This window comes from Loxodonta africana, chromosome X (genome assembly GCF_030014295.1).
Source record: "Loxodonta africana isolate mLoxAfr1 chromosome X, mLoxAfr1.hap2, whole genome shotgun sequence".
Lineage (NCBI taxonomy): Eukaryota > Metazoa > Chordata > Mammalia > Proboscidea > Elephantidae > Loxodonta > Loxodonta africana.
Genome location: NC_087369.1, coordinates 119,928,637 through 119,947,295, shown reverse-complemented (window position 1 = coordinate 119,947,295; position 18,659 = coordinate 119,928,637). Strand labels below are relative to the sequence as shown.

The 18,659-nt window shown below is 38.6% G+C and overlaps 1 pseudogene; it reads right to left on the bottom strand.

Moving 5' to 3' along the window:
* Nucleotides 1–5,016: 5,016 nt before the first annotated feature.
* LOC111747655 (ferritin heavy chain-like) lies at nucleotides 5,017–18,289 on the bottom strand (annotated as a pseudogene).
* Nucleotides 18,290–18,659: the final 370 nt, after the last annotated feature.

Sequence of the window (18,659 nt, the reverse complement as noted above, 5' to 3'; positions counted from 1 at the left end):
TTCTTGTCTTTTGTTTTATTTATGTGGTGGATTACATTAATCGTTTTTCTAATGTAGAACCATCCCTGCATACCTGGTATGAATCCCACTTGGTCACGGTGAATTATTTTTTTCATATGTTGTTGAATTCTATTGGCTAAAATTTTGTTGAGGATGTTTGCATCTACATTCATTAGGAATATATTTCTATAATTTTCTTTTCTTGTTGTGTCTTTACCTGGTTTTGGTATCAGGGATATGGTGGCTCCATAGAATGAGTTTGGTAGTATTCTTTCCTTTTCTATGCTCTGAGATACCTTTAGTAGTAGTGGTGTTAACTCTTCTCTGAATGTTTGGTAGAACTCTGCAGTGAAGCTGTCCGGACCAGGGCTTTTTTTTTTTTCTTGGGAGTTTTTTGATTACCTTTTCAATCTCTTCTTTTGTTATGGGTCTATTTAGTTGTTCTTCCTCTGTTTGTGTTAGTTTAGGTAGGTAGTGAGTTTCTACGAATTCATCCATTTTTTCTAGGTTTTCAAATTTGTTTGAGTACAGTTTTTCATAGTAATCTAATATGATTCTTTTAATTTCAGTTGGGTCTGTTGTAATATCACCCCTCTCATTTCTTATTCAGGTTATTTGCTTCCTCTCCTGTTTTTCTTTTGTCAGTTTGGCCAGTGGTTTATCAATTTTGTTGATTTTTCCAAAAAACCTTTTGGTCTTGTTAATTCTTTCAATTGTTTTTCTGTTTTCTATTCATTTATTTCAGCTCTAATTTTTATTATTTGTTTTCTTCTGGTGCCTGTGGGTTTCTTTTGGTGCTCTCTTTCTATTTGTTCAAGTTGTAGGGATAATTCTTTGAATTTGGCCCTTTTTTCTTTTAGGATGTGTGCATTTATTGATATAAATTGGCCTCTGAACACCACTTTTACTGTGTCCGAATGGTTCTGATGGGAAGTGTTTTCATTCTTATTAGATTCTATGAATTTCTTTATTCCATCGTTAATGACTTGTATAATCCAGTCTTTTTTGAGCAGGGTATTATTCAGTTTCCAAGTGTTTGATTTCTTTTCCCTGCTTTTCCTGTTATTGATTTCCAGTTTTATGGCCTTATGGTCAGAGAAGATGCTTTGTAATATTTCAATGTTTTGGATTCTGCTAAAGCTTGCTTTATGACCTAGTATGTGGTCTATTCAACAGAATGTTCCATGTGCACTAGAAAAGAAAGTATATTTGGTTGCTGTTGGGTGGAGTGTTCTTTAAATGTCTACGAGGTCAATTTGGTTGATTGTGGCATTTAGATCTTCACTGTCTTTATTGAGCTTCTTTCTGGATGTCCTGTCCTTCACCGAAAGCGGTGTGTTGAAGTCTCCTACTATTGTTGTACAGCAGTCTATGTCATTTTTCAATGCCGAAAGAGTTTGTTTTATGAATATTGCAGCCCTGTCGTTGGGTGCACAAATATTTAATACAGTTATAATCTTGGTGTATTGTCCCTTTGATCATCATATAGTGTCCTTCCATATCCTTTATGATGGATTTAACTTAAAGTCTATTGTGTCAGAAATTAATATTGCCACTCCTGCTCTTTTTTGATTTTTCTTTGCTTGATACATTTTTTCCATCCTTTGAGTTTTAGTTTGTTTGTGTCTCTAAGTCTAAGGTGTGTCTCTTGTAGGCAGCATATAGACGGATCTTGTTTTTTAATCCATTCTGGCACTCTCTGTCTCTTTACTTGTGCATTTCGTCCATTTACATTCAGGGTAATTATGGATAGGTATGAATTTAGTGCTAACATTTTGATGTCTTTTTTTGTGTGTTGATAGTTTCTTTTTCCCACTTTATTTTATGTGCTGGGTAGATTTTCTTTATATATTGCCCTTTCCTCATATTTGTTGTTGTTGATTTTGTTTGTGAGGAGTCTGTATTTTTCCCGTGTATTTTATTTTGATCAGTAGGATAGTTTGTCTCCTTTGTGGTTACCTACTTATTTACCCCTATTTTTCTAAATTTAAAACTAACTTTTATTTCTTTGTATCACCTCTGCATATGGAACGTGTATGATTACATTTCTTAGTCCATCTTTATTATTTTAATGTTGTCTTCTTTTATGTAATAACATCACTGTTACCCTGTTTTGAGCTTTTTTTTTTTTTAAATAATCTTGCTTTATTTATTTATTTTTTTTGGTTTCCCTGTCTGGGTTGACTTCTGATTGCTCTGCCCAGTGTTCTAGTCTTGGGTCGATACCTGATATTATTGATTTTCTAAGCAAAGAACTCCCTCAAGTTTTTCTTCTAGTTTTGGTTTGGTTTTTACGAATTTCCTGAATTTGTGTTTATCTGGAAATATCTCAATTTCACCTTCATATTTAAGAGACAGTTTTGATGGGTACATGATTCTTGGCAGGCAATTTTTTTCCTTCAATTTTTTAAATACGTCATCCCATTGGTTTCTTGCCTGCATGTTTTCTGCCGAGTAGTCCGAGCTTATTGGCTCTCCTTTGTAGGTGACTTTTCTTTTATCCCTCGCTGCTCTTATAATTCTCTCTTTATCTTTGGTTTTGGCAAGTTTGATTATAATACATCTTGGTGACTTTCTTTTAACACCTACCTTATGTGGAATTCGATGAACATCTTGGATAGATATCTTCTCATCTTTCACAATATCAGGAAAGTTTTCTGCCAACAAATCTTCAACAATTTTCTCTGTATTTTCTGTTATCCCTCCCTGTTCTGGTACTCCAATCACTCATAGGTTATTTCTCTTGATAGAGTCCCACATGATTCTTAAGTTTTCTTCATTTTTAAAAATTCTTTTATCTGATTTTTCTTCAAATATATTAGTGCCAAGTGATTTATCTTCGAGTTCAGAAATTCTAGCTTCTACTTGCTCAATTCTGCTCCTCTGACTTTCTATTGAGTTGTCTAATTCTATAATTTTATTGTTAACCTTCTGAATTTCTGATTGCTGTCTGTCTATGGATTTTTCCATCTAAAAAAATTTTTTTTATTAAACTTTTCATTATGTTCCTGAATAATCTTTCTAATTTCTTCAGTTGCTTTATCTGTGTGTTCCTTGGCTTGTTCTGCGTATTGCTTCATTTCCTTCCTGATGTCTTGAAGGGTTCTGTATATTAAACTTTTGTATTCTGCATCTGGTAATGCCAGGAATGCACTTTCATCTAAAAGATCCCTGGATTCTTTGTTTTGAGAGCCTGTTGAGGTGATCATGGTCTGTTTCTTTATGTGACTTGATATTGACTGTTGTCTCCGAACCATCTATAAGTTATTGTATTAGTTTATGCTTGCTTACTGTGTCATAGCTTCTTTCTTTTTTTGTTTTGATATACCCAAAGTGGTTGCTTGAGTGAGCTAGGTTGATTATTTTCACCTTTGGAGCTCTGGTGTCCTGTCCCCAGCTGGTTAGATTTGGTATCAGGTATATCAGTCTAGGAGTCCATTCAGTTTTATTGTATGAATTCAGCTCAGGTTTCCAGGTAGTTGATCATCAAGTGTGTGGTACAGGCTGTGTCCTACAGTCTTAGAGGGGCAGGGGTGATTGGCATATATACCGGTATCTGATTGCAGCAGGGGGTCATGCTCTGAGGAAGGCAGGGTGCTGAGAACTGACCCCCAAGTGTCTCTGAGGAGAATGCATCTCTGTTCTCTAGAGTGTGCTGGTGGGTGGGTTCTGCAGAGGGAGATGGGCACCCAAAATTTTTGGTTGCAAGGACTGGGAGGTATCAGTTATCTTTGGACCCCTGTCATGGGTTGCTGGGTGACCTGAGTGGAGCTACCAGTCCTGAGGTCCCTGATGTGGGTAGGTAAGGACACTTTTAATAGGCAAAGCGGTGTCAAACATCAAGCACCCACCTCTCCACTGCACAGCTGAAACAGTTGTAGTCTGCCAACAAGGGCCTATTCTCCTGAAACAGGCCCACACAGGTCCATGCAGAAGGGAAAGGTGCTCAACGTCCATGGATTGTTTATGCCTAGACAGGAGCCGCTTCTGTCCTGAGCTGTCCTGGTTAATGGAGCTAGCAAATTATGTTTTCCCCACAGTTGCAAATTTTTTCCTTCCCCAAGGGTGGGAGGATGGGTCTAGGTGCTCGCCAGGGTCTATCTCAGGCCCAGGGATTGAGTCACTGAAGCCTGCTTGAGGGTGGGGGGGGCACGGTAAAATATATGCAAGTACTTAGCTTTTGCCAAGAACGCCATTTTCCTCAGGTTCTGGAGATGTGAGTGGGCTGTGTGGCTGGCTGTTTCTCCCTGAGGAAACTGTGACCGAACACTAGTACCAGCCCGCCACAGCTCGGGGAATGTTGACTGAGGGCTTCCCATGATTCAGGTCTGGTAACTCCTCTCTACTTCTGAATGGTCTCTTCCTCCCCCTGCCCCTCAGTTTGTTGTCTAAGCTTGTCTTTGATGCTCAGGGCTCCCAGATTGTCGCAAATATACTCTTTCACTTGTTTTTGAGGGTCTTTGTTGTAAAGAGGGCTCGCCGGAAGCTTCTGTCTATTCTGCCATCTTGGCTCTTCCTTTAATTCTGTACTAACTTTTTAATGAGGAGCTAGTTTGCTCTGTAAACCTTGATCTAAAGTACAGTAAAAAAAGAAAAAAAAACTCTAGCTAGAATTAAGCCATATTTTTCTAATTGTATAGTTTTGCCTTTTAATTTCACAGTTAATCTTTGGTCTTTGGTGGCACAGTGGTTAAGAGCTACAGCTGCTAAGCAAAAGGTTGGCAATTCGAATCCATCGGCTGCTCCTTGGAAACCCTATAAGGCCATTCTGCTCTGTTCAATAGGGTTGCTTTGAGTTGGAATTGACTCGATGGCAACAGGTCTTTTTTTTTTTTACTTTAGTTTTAAAATTATTTAAACAATATTGAAAGAACATTTAAATCTCATTTGTTTTTATTGGCTATGTTAAAAAATAATACCTAATAATTGTTACTGTTTTGGTAATGACTTACTTTATTTGAAAGAACAATACAAATCAAAGAACTTAAGTGAATGTTTGGCATTATTTATAGAAAAGTTAAAGGTAAGCTCAACATGCTTGAACTGTCTTCTTGGCCATGGAAGTTACCCTTGTGGCTATGTGGCTAAAGCTTGGCTCTCTTGATCCCTGTCTTCCAGGGTGTGCTTGGTAAAAAGATAGTCTGCCAGGCCACCTTCCAGTCCCCTATCTTGTACAAGTTGGTTAAGTAGTCACCCAATTCTTTGATGGATTTCACCTGCTCATTCGGGTAACGTATCTTGGTGAAGTCACAGAAATGGGGGCTATTTTTGTCAGTGGCCAGTATGTGCAGTTCCAGTGGTGACTGATTCGTGCATTTTTCCAAGTGTAAAGCACACTCAGTTGCAGTCAGCCTACTCTCCTAGTCATCACGGTCTTGTTTCTGGATATGCTGAAGGAAGATTCTTCCTCTTTATTGGTTCTGCAGCTTTGTCAGTTTTTTGGCATCTTCCCTATCCTTACGAGATTGGTGAAGAAAATATTTGGCAAAAGCCTTCAAAGCCACATCATCCGGTCAAAGTAGTAAGTTATGGACAGATAGACCTAGGCAGTTTAGAGCTTCAGGATAATCTGGTGGTTGATGGTGGCCTCCGAGTCCTGGTTGTACTTCTCATGCACCTATGAGGAGGACGCAGCTGGCTGTGGGGAGGCATTGGAGGCTGCCCAGTACTTGAGTGGCAGCTGGGTGCCATGGGTGGTTGGAAGGCACTATGAGGAGATGGCAAGGGCTGGCTTTGAGTGGCAGGCCTGGTCAAGCACCAAGTCCCTCTAAGCGCTTTTGAAGCAGGGAATCTCAGCGACTCTCTGCAAAGAATGTCTGACCCTTAAAAATTTTTGAGCTCTCACTTGTGGATAACTCACAGTTCAGCATAATGGTTAAGAGTATGGATTATTGAGTCAGGCTAGCCTGGGATTAATTCCTGGCTATACTAGTTATTGGAAACCCTGGTGGCATAGTGGTTAAGTGCTACAGCTGCTAAACAAGAGGCCGGCCATTCGAATCCTCCAGGTGCTCCTTGGAAACTCTATGGGGCAGTTCTACTCTGTCCTATAGGGTTGCTATGAGTCAGAATCGACTCTACGGCAGTGGTTTTTTTTTTTTTATACTAGTTACTGGATATGTGACTTGAACAAGTTTCTTATGACTCTGTTCCTCAGTTTCCTTATCTGTAAAATGGGTATAAGAACAGTATTTACTTTATAGGATTGTTTTGAGGGGCAAATGTGATATATAAATCACACAGAATATACCCAGACCACGATAGGCACACTATAAGTTTGAGTATTATTGTTATGTGCCAGACATTGCTAAATCCTAAAAATACCTCCCCCACACATCTGGCACATCCAATTTGTTTTTTTCCTTTCTTTCAAGTTTTTTTTAGTGATCTTTTGCTTTCTTCATGTATCATGTCTTTGATGTCATTCCACAACTCGTCTGGTCTTCAGTCATTAGTGTTCGATGCATCAAATCTATTTCCTTTTAAATCATGCTTTAGATAAAGGTTTACAGAGCAAATTGGTTTCTCGTTAAACAATTTATACACATATTGTTTTGCAACATTAGTTGCCAACCCCACGATGTGTCAACACTATACCCTTCTTGACGTTGAGTTCCCCATAATCAGCTTTACTGTCCCCTCCTTGCCCCTGGGCTGGAGTGCCCATTTAGTTTCATGTGCCTGTCTAATATTTGGCTGAAGGGTGAGCCTCAGGAATGACTTCAGTACTGAGTTAAAAGGGTGTCTGGGGGCCTTATTCTCGAAATTTCTCCAGTCTGTCAGAGCAATAAGTCTGGTCTTTTTTTGTGAGTTAGAATTTTGTCCTACATTTTTCTCCAGCTTTGTCCAGGACCCTCCATTGTGATTCCTGTCAGAGCAGTTGGTGGTGGTAGCCGGGTGCCATCTAGTTGTAAAAGGACTCAGTCTGGTGGAGGGTATGGTAGTTGTGGTCCATTAATCCTTAGGACTAGTCTTTCCCTTGTGTCTTTGGTTTTCTTCATTCTCCCTTGCTTCAGATGGAGTGGGACAAGTGGAGTATCTTAGATGGCAGTTCACAAAACTTTTAAGACCCCAGACACTACTCACTAAAGTAGGATGTAGAACATTTTCTTTATAAACTAGGTTATGCCAGTTGAGTTAGATGTCCCTCTAGACCATGGTCCCCAGCCTTCAGCCCCATAATTCAGTTTCTCAGGGAGTATTGATGTGTTTATGAAGCTTCCATGGCCTGTGTCAAATCTATTCTTGAGATGGTCTATAAATTCAAGTGAGATGTACTCAAGGTTGTATCTTGACTCTCCTGAGCTTGCTTTAATTTTCTTTAGCTTCAATTTGAACTTAAATGAGCAATTGATGGTCTGTTTCACAGTTAGCACTGGCCTTGTTCTGACTGATGATATTGAGTTTCTCCACTGTTTCTTTCCACAGATGTAGTCGATTCGATTCCTGTGTATTCCGTCTGGTGAGGTCCACGTGTATAGTCACTGTTTATGTTGGTGCAAACAGGTATTTGCAATGAAGAAGTCATTGGTCTTGCAAAATTCTATCATGTGATCTCTGGTGTCCTTTCTATTACCAAGGTCATATTTTTCAACTACTGATCCTTCTTCTTTGTTTCCAACTTTCACCTTCCAATCACCAGTAATTAGCAATGCATCTTGATTGCATGTTTGATCAATTTCAGACTGCAGAATTTGGTTAAAATATTCACTTTCTTCCTCTTTGTCATTAGTTGTGCATAAATTTGAATAGTAGTCATATTAACTGGTCTTCATTGTAGGCATGTGCTTATTATCCTATCACTGACAGCATCGTACTTCGGGATAGACCTTGAAATGTTGTTTTTTATGATGAATGTAATTTGTCATTTCTGGCATAGTAAACCATATGATTGTCTGATTCAAAATGGTCAAAGCAGTCCATTTCAGCTCACTAATGCCTGTTGTTGTTGTTAGGTGCCATTGAGTGGGTTCTGACTCATAGAAACCCTATGTACAACAGAACGAAACACTGTCCAGTCCTGTACCATACTCACAGTCATTGTCTTGCTTGAGCCCATTGTTGCAGCTATTGTGTCAATCCATCTATCTATTTATCTGTCTGTTTTCTTCTGTCCATCTATCTACCTACCCATCTAAGTTTTATTTGTTTAAATATTTTATTGTGTTTTCCGTGAGAGTTTACACAGCAAATTAGTTTCCCATTTAACAATTTCTACACAAATTATTCCGTGGCATTGGTTACATATTTCAAAATGTGTCAAAATTCCCATTAATTTTATTCTGGTTACCCCATTTCCAGTAATCTAGTTTCCCTGCCCACTTATCTTCTTATCTTTGCTTTGGAGTTATTGTTGACCATTTGGTCTCATATAGATGATTTTTTGAAAAGAGTGCAGTACTCATGGGTTATATTCTTTAAGAGCCACTTTGTTATTTAGCTAAAAGGTAGCCTCCGGGGATAGGTTCAGTTTAAAGTCTAAAGGGTATCTCAGGGTGATAGTCTCGGGGAGTTCCCAAGCATCAAGTGGTCCAGCAAGTCTGGACTTTTTAAGAATTTGAGTTCTGTTCCACATTTGTTTCCCATTCTGTTAAGATCCACCTATTGTTGCCCTAACCAGAATGGTTGGTAGTGGTAGCATAACACCATCTAGTTCTGATCTCAGGGTAGATGAGGCCATGGTTCATGTAGACTATTTGTCCTGTAGACTATTTTCTTCTTTGAGTCTTTCTCTTTTGCTCCAGATGAGTAGAGACCAGTAGTTGTATCTTAGATGGCTGCTCACAAACTTTTAAGACTCTAGACACTACTTACCAAACTAGGATGTAGAACATAAACTTTATGATATCGATTGACTGAGTCATTCCATAAGACTATGGTTCTAAGTCCTCAAACCCAGACAACTAAATTCGCAAGGTGTTTTAGTTATGTCTAAGAAGTATCTGTAACAGTGCCCCCTGTGTGATTTTTTATATATATGAATATATATGCATGTATACACACACGTATATATAGATAACCATACACATATATGCATATATGCATAGATATGTAACCACACACATTTTTTGGTTGTTGGTGTTATCGCAAAATTATATATGTCCCTTACCAAAAATGGAAACTGTGGTGGTATAGTGGTTAAGAGCTACCGCTGCTAATCAAAAGGTCAGCAGTTCAAATCTACCAGGTACTCCTTGGGAACTCTATGGGGCAGTTTTACTCTGACTTGTAGCATCGCTATGAGTCAAAATTGACTTGACAGCAATGGGTTTGGTTTGATTTGGGTTACCAAAAATGTCTTTTTGTCTTGTGTATTTCTTAGTGGCATCATTTACCTTGGTCAAGCTCTTTGCACTTCACCCACATTGAGTGTTACCTTTCCCATCTCCTAAAACAATAAGTGTCTACTATCTAGGATGTAACACCGCCTCCCCCCACACATCTCTGGTAACCACCAATAAACGTTGATCTTTGTATATATACCTATTCCTGTCTTATAAAAGTGCGGTTATTCAATGTTTGTCCTTTTGTGACTGACTTATTTCACTCTGCATAATATCCTACAGATTCATCCATGTTATGTTTCTAGAACTCATCATAATTCCTTATGGCTGGGTAGTACTCCATTGTATGTATGTGCCACATTTTATTTATCCATTCATCCGTTGATGGGCACTTAGGTTTCTTCCATCTTTTGGCTATTGTGAATAGTGCTGCAATGAACGTAGGTATGTGTATGTCTGTTCATGTCTCTTTTATTAGATTTCTGGGGTATATACCTATGAGTGGGAATATTGGATCATAAGTCATTTCTATTTCTAGTTTATTGAGGAAGTGCCATATTGTTTTCCAAAGTGGTTGTACCATTTTACAATCCCATCAGCAGTGGGTAAGAGTTCCATTCTCCCTACATCCTCACCAGTATTGGCTGTTGTTTTTGTTTTTAATCAGTGCCATTTCTGCAGGTGTGAGATGGTATCCCATGGTAGTTTTGATTTGCATCTCTACTTTACTGGCTAGTGACCATGAGCATTTTTTCATGTCTTTATTGGTCACTTGGCCTGCTTGGTGAAGTATCTATTCACGTCCTTTGCCCATTTTTTAATAGAATTGTTTTTCTTTCTGTTTTGAGTTTTGGAATGTACCAAGTATGAATCCAGGAAAATTAGAAATCGTCAAAAATGAAATGGAGCACATAAACATTGATATCCTAGGCATTAGTGGACTGAAATGGACTGGTATTGGCCATTTTGAATCAGATAATCATATAATCTACTACGCTGGGAATGACAACTTGAAGAGGAATGGTGTTGCATGCATCATCAAAAAGAACTTTTCAAGATCTATCCTGAAGTGCAACACTGTCAGTGATAGGATAATATCCACACACCTACAAGGAAGACCAGTTAATACGACTATTATTCAAATGTACGCACCAACCACTAGGGCCAAAGATGAAGAAATAGAAGATTTGTATCAGCTGCTGCAGTCTGAAATTGATTGAACATGCAATCAAGATGCATTGATAATTACTGGTGATTGGAATGTGAAAGTTGGAAACAACGAAAAAGGATCAGTAGTTGGAAAATATGGCCTTGGTGACAGAAACAATGCCAGAAATCGAATGATGGAATTTGAAAGACCAACGACTTCCTCATTGCAAATAACTTCTTTCACCAACATAAATGGTGACTATACACGTGGACCTTGCCAGATGAAACACACAGAAATCAAATTATCTACGTCTAAAGAGACGATGGAAAACTCAATATCATCAGTCAGAACAAGGCCAGGGGCCGACTGTGGAACCGATCATCAATTGCTCATATGCAAGTTCAAGCTGAAACTGAAGAAAATCAGAGCAAGTCCACGAGAGCCAAAATATGACCTTGAGTATATCCCACCTGAATTTAGAGACCATCTGAAGAATAGATTTGACGCATTGGACACTAGTGAACGAGGACCAGATGAGTTGTGGAATGACATCAAGGACATCATCCATGAAGAACGCAAGAGGTCATTGAAAAGACAGGAAAGAAAAAAAAGACCAAGATGGATGTCAGAGGAGACTCTGAAACTTGCTCTCAAACGTCGAGCAGCTAAAGCAAAAGGAAGAATTGATGAAGTAAAAGAACTGAACAGAAGATTTCAAAGGGCTTCTAGAGAAGACAAAGTAAAATATTATAATGACATGTGCAAAGAGCTGGAAATGGAAAACCAAAAGGGAAGAACACGCTCGGCGTTTCTCAAGCTGAAAGAACTGAAGAAAAATTCAAGCCTCGAGTTGCAATAGTGAAGGATTCTATGGGGAAAATATTAAATGATGCAGGAAGCATCAAAAGAAGGTGGAAGGAATACACAGAGTCATTATACCAAAAAGAATTAGTCGATGTTCAACCATTTCAAGAGGTGGAATATGATCAGGAACCGATGGTACTGAAGGAAGAAGTCCAAGCTGCTCTCAAGGAATTGGTGAAAAACATGGCTCCAGGAATTGATGGAATATCAATTGAGATATTTCAACAAACAGATGCAGCGCTGGAGGTGCTCACTCGTCTATGGCAAGAAATATGGAAGACAGCTTCCTGGCCAACTGACTGGAAGAGATCCATATTCATGCCTATTCCCAAGAAAGGTGATCCAAACGAATGTGGAAATTATAGAACAATATCATTAATATCACATGCAAGCAAAATTTTGCTGAAGAGGAGGTGGAACCAGGGATATCATTGCTGATGTCAGGTGGATCCTGGCTGAAAGCAGAGAATACCGAAAGGATGTTTACCTGTGTTTTATTGACTATGCAAAGGCGTTCGACTGTGTGGATCATAACGAATTATGGATAACATTGTGAAGAATGGGAATTCCAGAACACCGAATTGTGCTCTTGAGGAACCGTTACATAGATCAAGAGGCAGTTGTTTGCACAGGACAAGGGGATACTGATTGGTTTAAAGTCAGGAAATGTATGCATCCTGGTTGTATTCTTTCACCATACCTATTCAATCTGTATGCTGAGCAAAGAATATGAGAAGCCAGACTATATGAAAGAGAACAGGGCATCAGGATTGGAGGAAGACTCATTAACAACCTGCATTATGCAGATGACACAACCTTGCTTGCTGAAAGTGAAGAGGACTTGAAGCACTTACCAATGAAGATCAAAGACCACAGCCTTCAGTATGGATTGCACCTCAACATAAAGAAAACCAAAATCCTCACAGCTGGACCAATGAGCACCATCATGATAAATGGAGAAAAGATTGAAGTTGTCAAGGATTTCATTTTACTTGGATCCATAATCAATGCCCATGGAAGCAGCAGTCAAGAAATCAAAAGACGCATTGCTTTGGGTAAAAGTGCTGCAAAGGTCCTCTTGAAAGTGTTGAAGAGCAAAGATGTCACCTTGAAGACTAAGGTGCGCCTGACCCAAGCCGTGGTATTTTCAATCGCATCATATGCATGTGAAAGCTGGACGCTGAATAAGACCGAAGAAGAATTGATGCCTTTGAATTGTGGTGTTGGCGGAGAATATTAAATATACCATGGACTACCCAAAGAATGAACAAATCTGTCTTAGAAGAAGTACAGCCAGAATGCTCCTTAGAAGCAAGGATGGTGAGACTGCATCTTACATACTCTGGATGTGTTGTTGGGAGGGATCAGTCCCTGGAGAAGGACATCATGTTTGGCAGAGTGCAGGGTCACTGGAAAAGAGGAAGACCCTCAACGAGGTGGATTCACACAGTGGCTGCAGCAATGAGCTTAAGCTTAACAACAATTGTGAGGATGGCGCAGGACCGGGCAGTGTTTCATTCTGTTGTGCATAGGGTAGCTATGGGTCGGAACCGACTTGACGGCACCTAACAACAACATATATTTTAGAGGTTACACCCTCATTGGATATGTCATTCCTGAAGACTTTTTCAGTCTGTAAGTTGTCTTTTCACTCTTTTGAAAAAGTGTTTTTGATGAGCTTAAGTATTTAATTTTTATGAGCTCCCAGTTATGTAATTTGTCTCTGCTGTTTGTGCATTTGCAGTTGTCTTTGAAAATCTATTTTTGACAAAAATTGGGTCACATAGTTTTGTCCCTATGTTATCTTCTAGGAACTTTATACTTTTAGGTCTTTGATCCATTTTGAGTTAGTTTTTTTGTACGGTATGAGACGTGGATCCTGTTTCATTTTTCTGCAAATGAATATCTCGTTTTCTCAGCACTATTTTCTAAAGGGACTGTTTCTTCCCCATTGAATGGACTTTGACACTTTGTCTAAAATCTGTTGTTCATGGATGGATTCATTCCTGAGTTCTGAATTATTTTCCACTGGTCTATATGTCTGTGATTGAAACAATACTAGGCCATCTTGATTACTGCGACTGTATAGTGTGTTTTGAGATTGAGGAGTGTGAGCTCTCCTACTTTGTTTTCCTTCAATATTGCTTTGACTATTTGGAGCCTCTTACAATTCCATATAAAGGTGGTGATTAGTTTTTTCGTTTCAGTAAAGAATGTTGTTGGAATTTGGGTTGGAATTACATTGTAGATCGCTTTGGGTAGTATTGACATTTTCACAGCGTTAAGCCTACCAGTTCTGAGCATGGAATGTTCTTCCGTTTGTGTAGGTCTCTTTTAGTCTCTTGTAGTGTTTTTTTTTTTTTTTTTTTGTGGGTTTAGTGTTTTATAGGTTTCATTGCATAGGTCTTTTGCATCCCTGGTTAGGGTTATTCCTAGGTATTTATCTTTTGGGGGGCTATTGTAAGTGATACTGTTTTCTTGATTTCCTTTTCAGAGTACTCCTTGTTAGTGTAGAGGAACTCCACTGATTTTTGTGTGTTCATCTTATACTCTGCAACTTTGCTGAATTCTTCTATTAGATCCAGTAACTTCCTTGTGGAATCTCTAGGGTTTTCTATGTGTGGAATCATTTCATCTATGAAAAGAGGTAGATTTACTTCTTCCTTTCCAATTTGGATTCCCTTTATTTCCCTTTCTTACCTTATTGCTCTGGCTAAGACTTCCAGTACAATATTGAATAAAAGTGGTGATAATGGGCATCCTTGTGTCATTCCCATTCCCAAGGGGAAATCTCTCAGTCTTTCTCGAGAATAATGTTGGCTGTTAGTTTTGTATATATGCCCTTAATTATGTTGAGAAATTTCCCTCTGTTCATATTTTACTGAGAGTTGTTATCAGGAAAGGCATTGGATTTTATTAAATGCCTTTTCTGTATCAGCTGAGATGATCAGGTGATTCTTGTCCTTTGTTTCACTTATGTGGTGAATTACATTGATTTCCAATGCTGAATCACCAGTGCAATCCTGGTATGAATCCCACTTGATCGTGATGTATGATTTTCTTACTATGCTGTTGAATTCTGTTTGCTAGAATTTTGTTGAAAATATTTTGTGGCTGTATTCATGAGGGATATTGGTCTGTAATTTTCTTTTTTTGTTATGTCTTTACCTGGTTTTAGTATTAGAGTGATGCTGGCTTCATTGAATAAGTTAGGGAGTGTTCCTCCCTCTTCTATGTTTTGGAAGAGTGTGAATAGAATTAATATCAATTCTTTTCTGAATGTTCTGTAAAATTCCCCAGTAAAACCATCTTATCTGGAGAATTTTTTTTTGGCTGGAGGTTTCTTTATGACGTCTTCAATCTCTTCTGTTTAGATTTACCCCTATTTGTGTTAGCTTAGGTAGGTAGTGTGTTTCTAGGAATTCGTCCGTTTCTTCTAGCTTTTCAAATTTGTTACAGTACCATTTTTGTAGTATTCTATTATGGTATTCCTTGTCTCAGCTGGATCTCTTGTAATGTCTCCAGTTTCATTTCTTATTTTGGTTATTTTTATCTTTTTTTTTTTTCCTTTGTCATTTTAGCCAGTGGTTTGTCTATTTTATTGATCCTTTTAAAGAACTGACTTACAGTCTTTTGACTCTTTCTATTGTTTTTCTGTTTTCTATTTAATTTATTTCTGCTCTGATCTTTATTATTCCCTTTCTTTTGGTAGCTTTGGTCTTCTTTTGTTTTTCCTTTTGTATTTGGTCAAGTTGTTGGGTTGAGTTATTGCTTTTGGACCTTTTTTTCTTTTTTTATTAACTTCTATTGAGCTTCAAGTGAACGTTTACAAATCAAGTCAGACTGTCACATATAAGTTTATATACACCTTACTCCGTACACCCACTTGCTCGCCCCCTAATGAGTCAGCCCTTCCAGTCTCTCCTTTTGTGACAATTTTGCCAGCTTCCAACTCTCTCTGTCCTCCCATCCCCCCTCCAGACAGGAGATGCCAACACAGTCTCAAGTGTCCACCTGATATAATTAGCTCACTCTTCATCAGCATCTCTCTCCTACCCACTGTCCAGTCCCTTTCAAGTCTGATGAGTTGTCTTCGGGAATGGTTCCTGTCCTGTGCCAACAGAAGGTTTGGAGACCATGACCACCGGGATTCCTCTAGTCTCAGTCAGACCATTAAGTATGGTCTTTTTATGAGAATTTGGGGTCTGCATCCCACTGATCTCCTGCTCCCTCAGGGGTTCTCTGTTTTGCTCCCTGTCAGGGCAGTCATCGATTGTGGCCGGGCACCAACTAGTTCTTCTGGTCTCAGGATGATGTAGGTCTCTGGTTCATGTGGCCCTTTCTGTCTCTTGGGCTCTTAGTTATCATGTGACCTTGGTGTTCTTCATTCTCCTTTGATCCAGGTGGGTTGAGACCAATCGATGCATCTTAGATGGCCGCTTGTTAGCATTTAAGACCCCAGACGCCACATTTCAAAGTGGGATGCAGAATGTTTTCATAATAGAATTATTTTGCCAATTGACTTAGAAGTCCCCTTAAACCACGGTCCCCAAACCCCCGCCCTTGCTCCGCTGACCTTTGAAGCATTCAGTTTATCCCGGAAACTTCTTTGCTTTTGGTCCAGTCCAATTGAGCTGACCTTCCATGTATTGAGTATTGTCCTTCCCTTCACTTAAAACAGTTCTTATCTACTAATTAATCAGTAAAAAACCCTCTCCCACCCTCCCTCCCTCCTCCCCTCATAACCACAAAAGTATGTGTTCTTCTCAGTTTATACTATTTCTCAAGATCTTATAATAGTGGTCTTATACAATATTTGTCCTTTTGCCTCTGACTAATTTCGCTCAGCATAATGCCTTCCAGGTTCCTCCATGTTATGAAATGTTTCACAGATTCGTCACTGTTCTTTATCGATGCGTAGTATACCATTGTGTGAATATACCACAATTTATTTAACCATTCATCCGTTGATGAACACCTTGGTTGCTTCCAGCTTTTTGCTATTGTAAACAGAGCTGCAATAAACATGGGTGTGCATATATCTGTTTGTGTGAAGGCTCTTATTTCTCTAGGGTATATTCCAAGGAGTGGGATTTCTGGGTTTTATGGTAGTTCTATTTCTAACTGTTTAAGATAACGCCAGATAGATTTCCAAAGTGGTTGTACCATTTTACATTCCCACCAGCAGTGTATAAGAGTTCCAATCTCTCTGCAGCCTCTCCAACATTTATTATTTTGTGTTTTTTGGATTAATGCCAGCCTTGTTGGAGTGAGATGGAATCTCATCGCAGTTTTCACTTGCATTTCTCTAATGGCTAATGATCGAGAGCATTTTCTCATGTATCTTTTTTTCTTTTTTAATGTATGCATTCATTGTTATGAATTTACCTCTGAGCACTGCTTTTCTTGTGTCTCAAAGGTTGTAGTATGCTGTGTTCTCATTCTCGTTTGATTCTAAGTAGTTTTTTTATTTCACTTTTGATTTCTTCTATGACCCAGTAGGTGTTTTTTGTTTTTTTTTAGGAATGTGGTGTTTAGTTTCCATTTTGGGGGGTATTTATTTATTTTTCCTTATTCTTCCTGCTATTGATTTCTAGTTTCATACTGTTATGGTCAGAGAGGATGCTTCGTGTGACTTCAATCTTTTTAAATTTATTGAGGTTTGCTTTGTGGCCTAAAATATGGTCTATTTTGGAGAATGTTCAATGTGTATTGGAGAAAAATGTGTATTGTTCTGCTGTTGGGTGGTGTGTTCTATTTATTTCTGTGAGGTCCAGTTGCTTAATAGCGTTATTCAGATATTCTGTATCCTTACCGTTTTTCTTTCTAGTTGTTCTGTCATTGAAAGTGTTGTATTAAAATTCCCTACTATTGTTGTAGATCTGTCTGTTTCTCTTCTTTTCTGTTAGCGTTTGCTGTATAAATTTTGGTACTATGATATTGGGTGCATAAATATTTATAATTGTTATGTCTTCTTGGTGAATTGGCCATTTTATCATTATACAATATTCATCTTTGTGTCTTATAATGGATTTTGAGTTAAAGTCTATTTTGTTAGATATTAATATTGCCACTCCTGCTCTTGTTTGGTTACTGTTTGCTTGGTATATTTTTTCCATTCTTTGATTTTTAATCTATCTATGTTTTGTGTCTAAGATGTATCTCTTGTAGATAACGTATTGACTAGTCATTTTTTAAAACCATTCTGCCACTCTCTGTCTTGATTTGTGCATTTAATGCATTTACATTCAGTGTGATTTATCAATAGGTAAGAATTTACTGCAGCCATTTTGTTATACTTTTTTGTGGTGTTAATGGTTTTTTGTTCTCTTTTTTTCTGTGCTTAGTTCCTTTTGTATATGGATTTTCTTTTTCTTTCATTTATTATTGCTGTTTTTGTGTTTACTGAGTCTTTTTTATTTTCTTCTTTGTTTTTATGGGTAGATTTATTATTTTTCTTTGTGGTTACCATGAAGTTTACATTTAACACCCTACATTTAAAACCATCTATTATATCTTGAAATTGCCTTAACTACCTCACCATATGGAAGTTCTATAGTTACACCATTCATTTCCCTTTTTGTTTTAGCGTTGTCATTGATTATATCTTTGTTTCTTATAATCCCTGTACAGGTTTCCCCTGATAGTCAAAGGTAGAGCATTCCTATGAAACCTTTCATAAGATGAATGGCATAGAGTGAAGAAGTGATTTATATGGGAAATTTTTTTGAGTATTCAAAGGCCCAGAAAATAACTTACAATTATACCAAATAATACATAAAATTCAAGCAAGAGCTGTAGAGGCTGTTTCCAGTGGGGCGGGCAGCCTGGTCAGAAAGCCCAGCAGCTCCTCCCCCAATGCCACCATCTCCTCCTCACCTTCGTCCATTGCTACCCCCTCCTCTTCCTCCACCTCCTCATCCTCCAACGGTGTTGGAGAGGTGGCAGTAGCTGCTGCCCCCTTGCTCGATGGCCTCTGGGTATGCTCCATTAGTCTCTGGACAGCCTGCCCCCTGGCCCTGCCGACCTGGACCACAACCTGGACCTGCTACACTCTTTTGGTACATTGCACTTTGAGCTCCCAGACTACTGTACCTCCGATGTTACCGAGATATCGTTGAGAACTGGTGCCTTTCTAGCATCACTGACCTGGTTTTCACATATTGAGGCCACCATCAGTGGGGTGCGTGTGCTCCCAAACCAGCAGTTTACATATAGGAATGCTATATTTACTTTTCAGTTTTTTGTAAAAGCAAAAATCCTCTTCCTGTGTTTCTCGGTTAGCGAAAATAGGTACTAATATAAATCTTTCACAAAAGCAAAGAGGTGTAAGGGAAACTTTCAGATAACAATGGAAACCT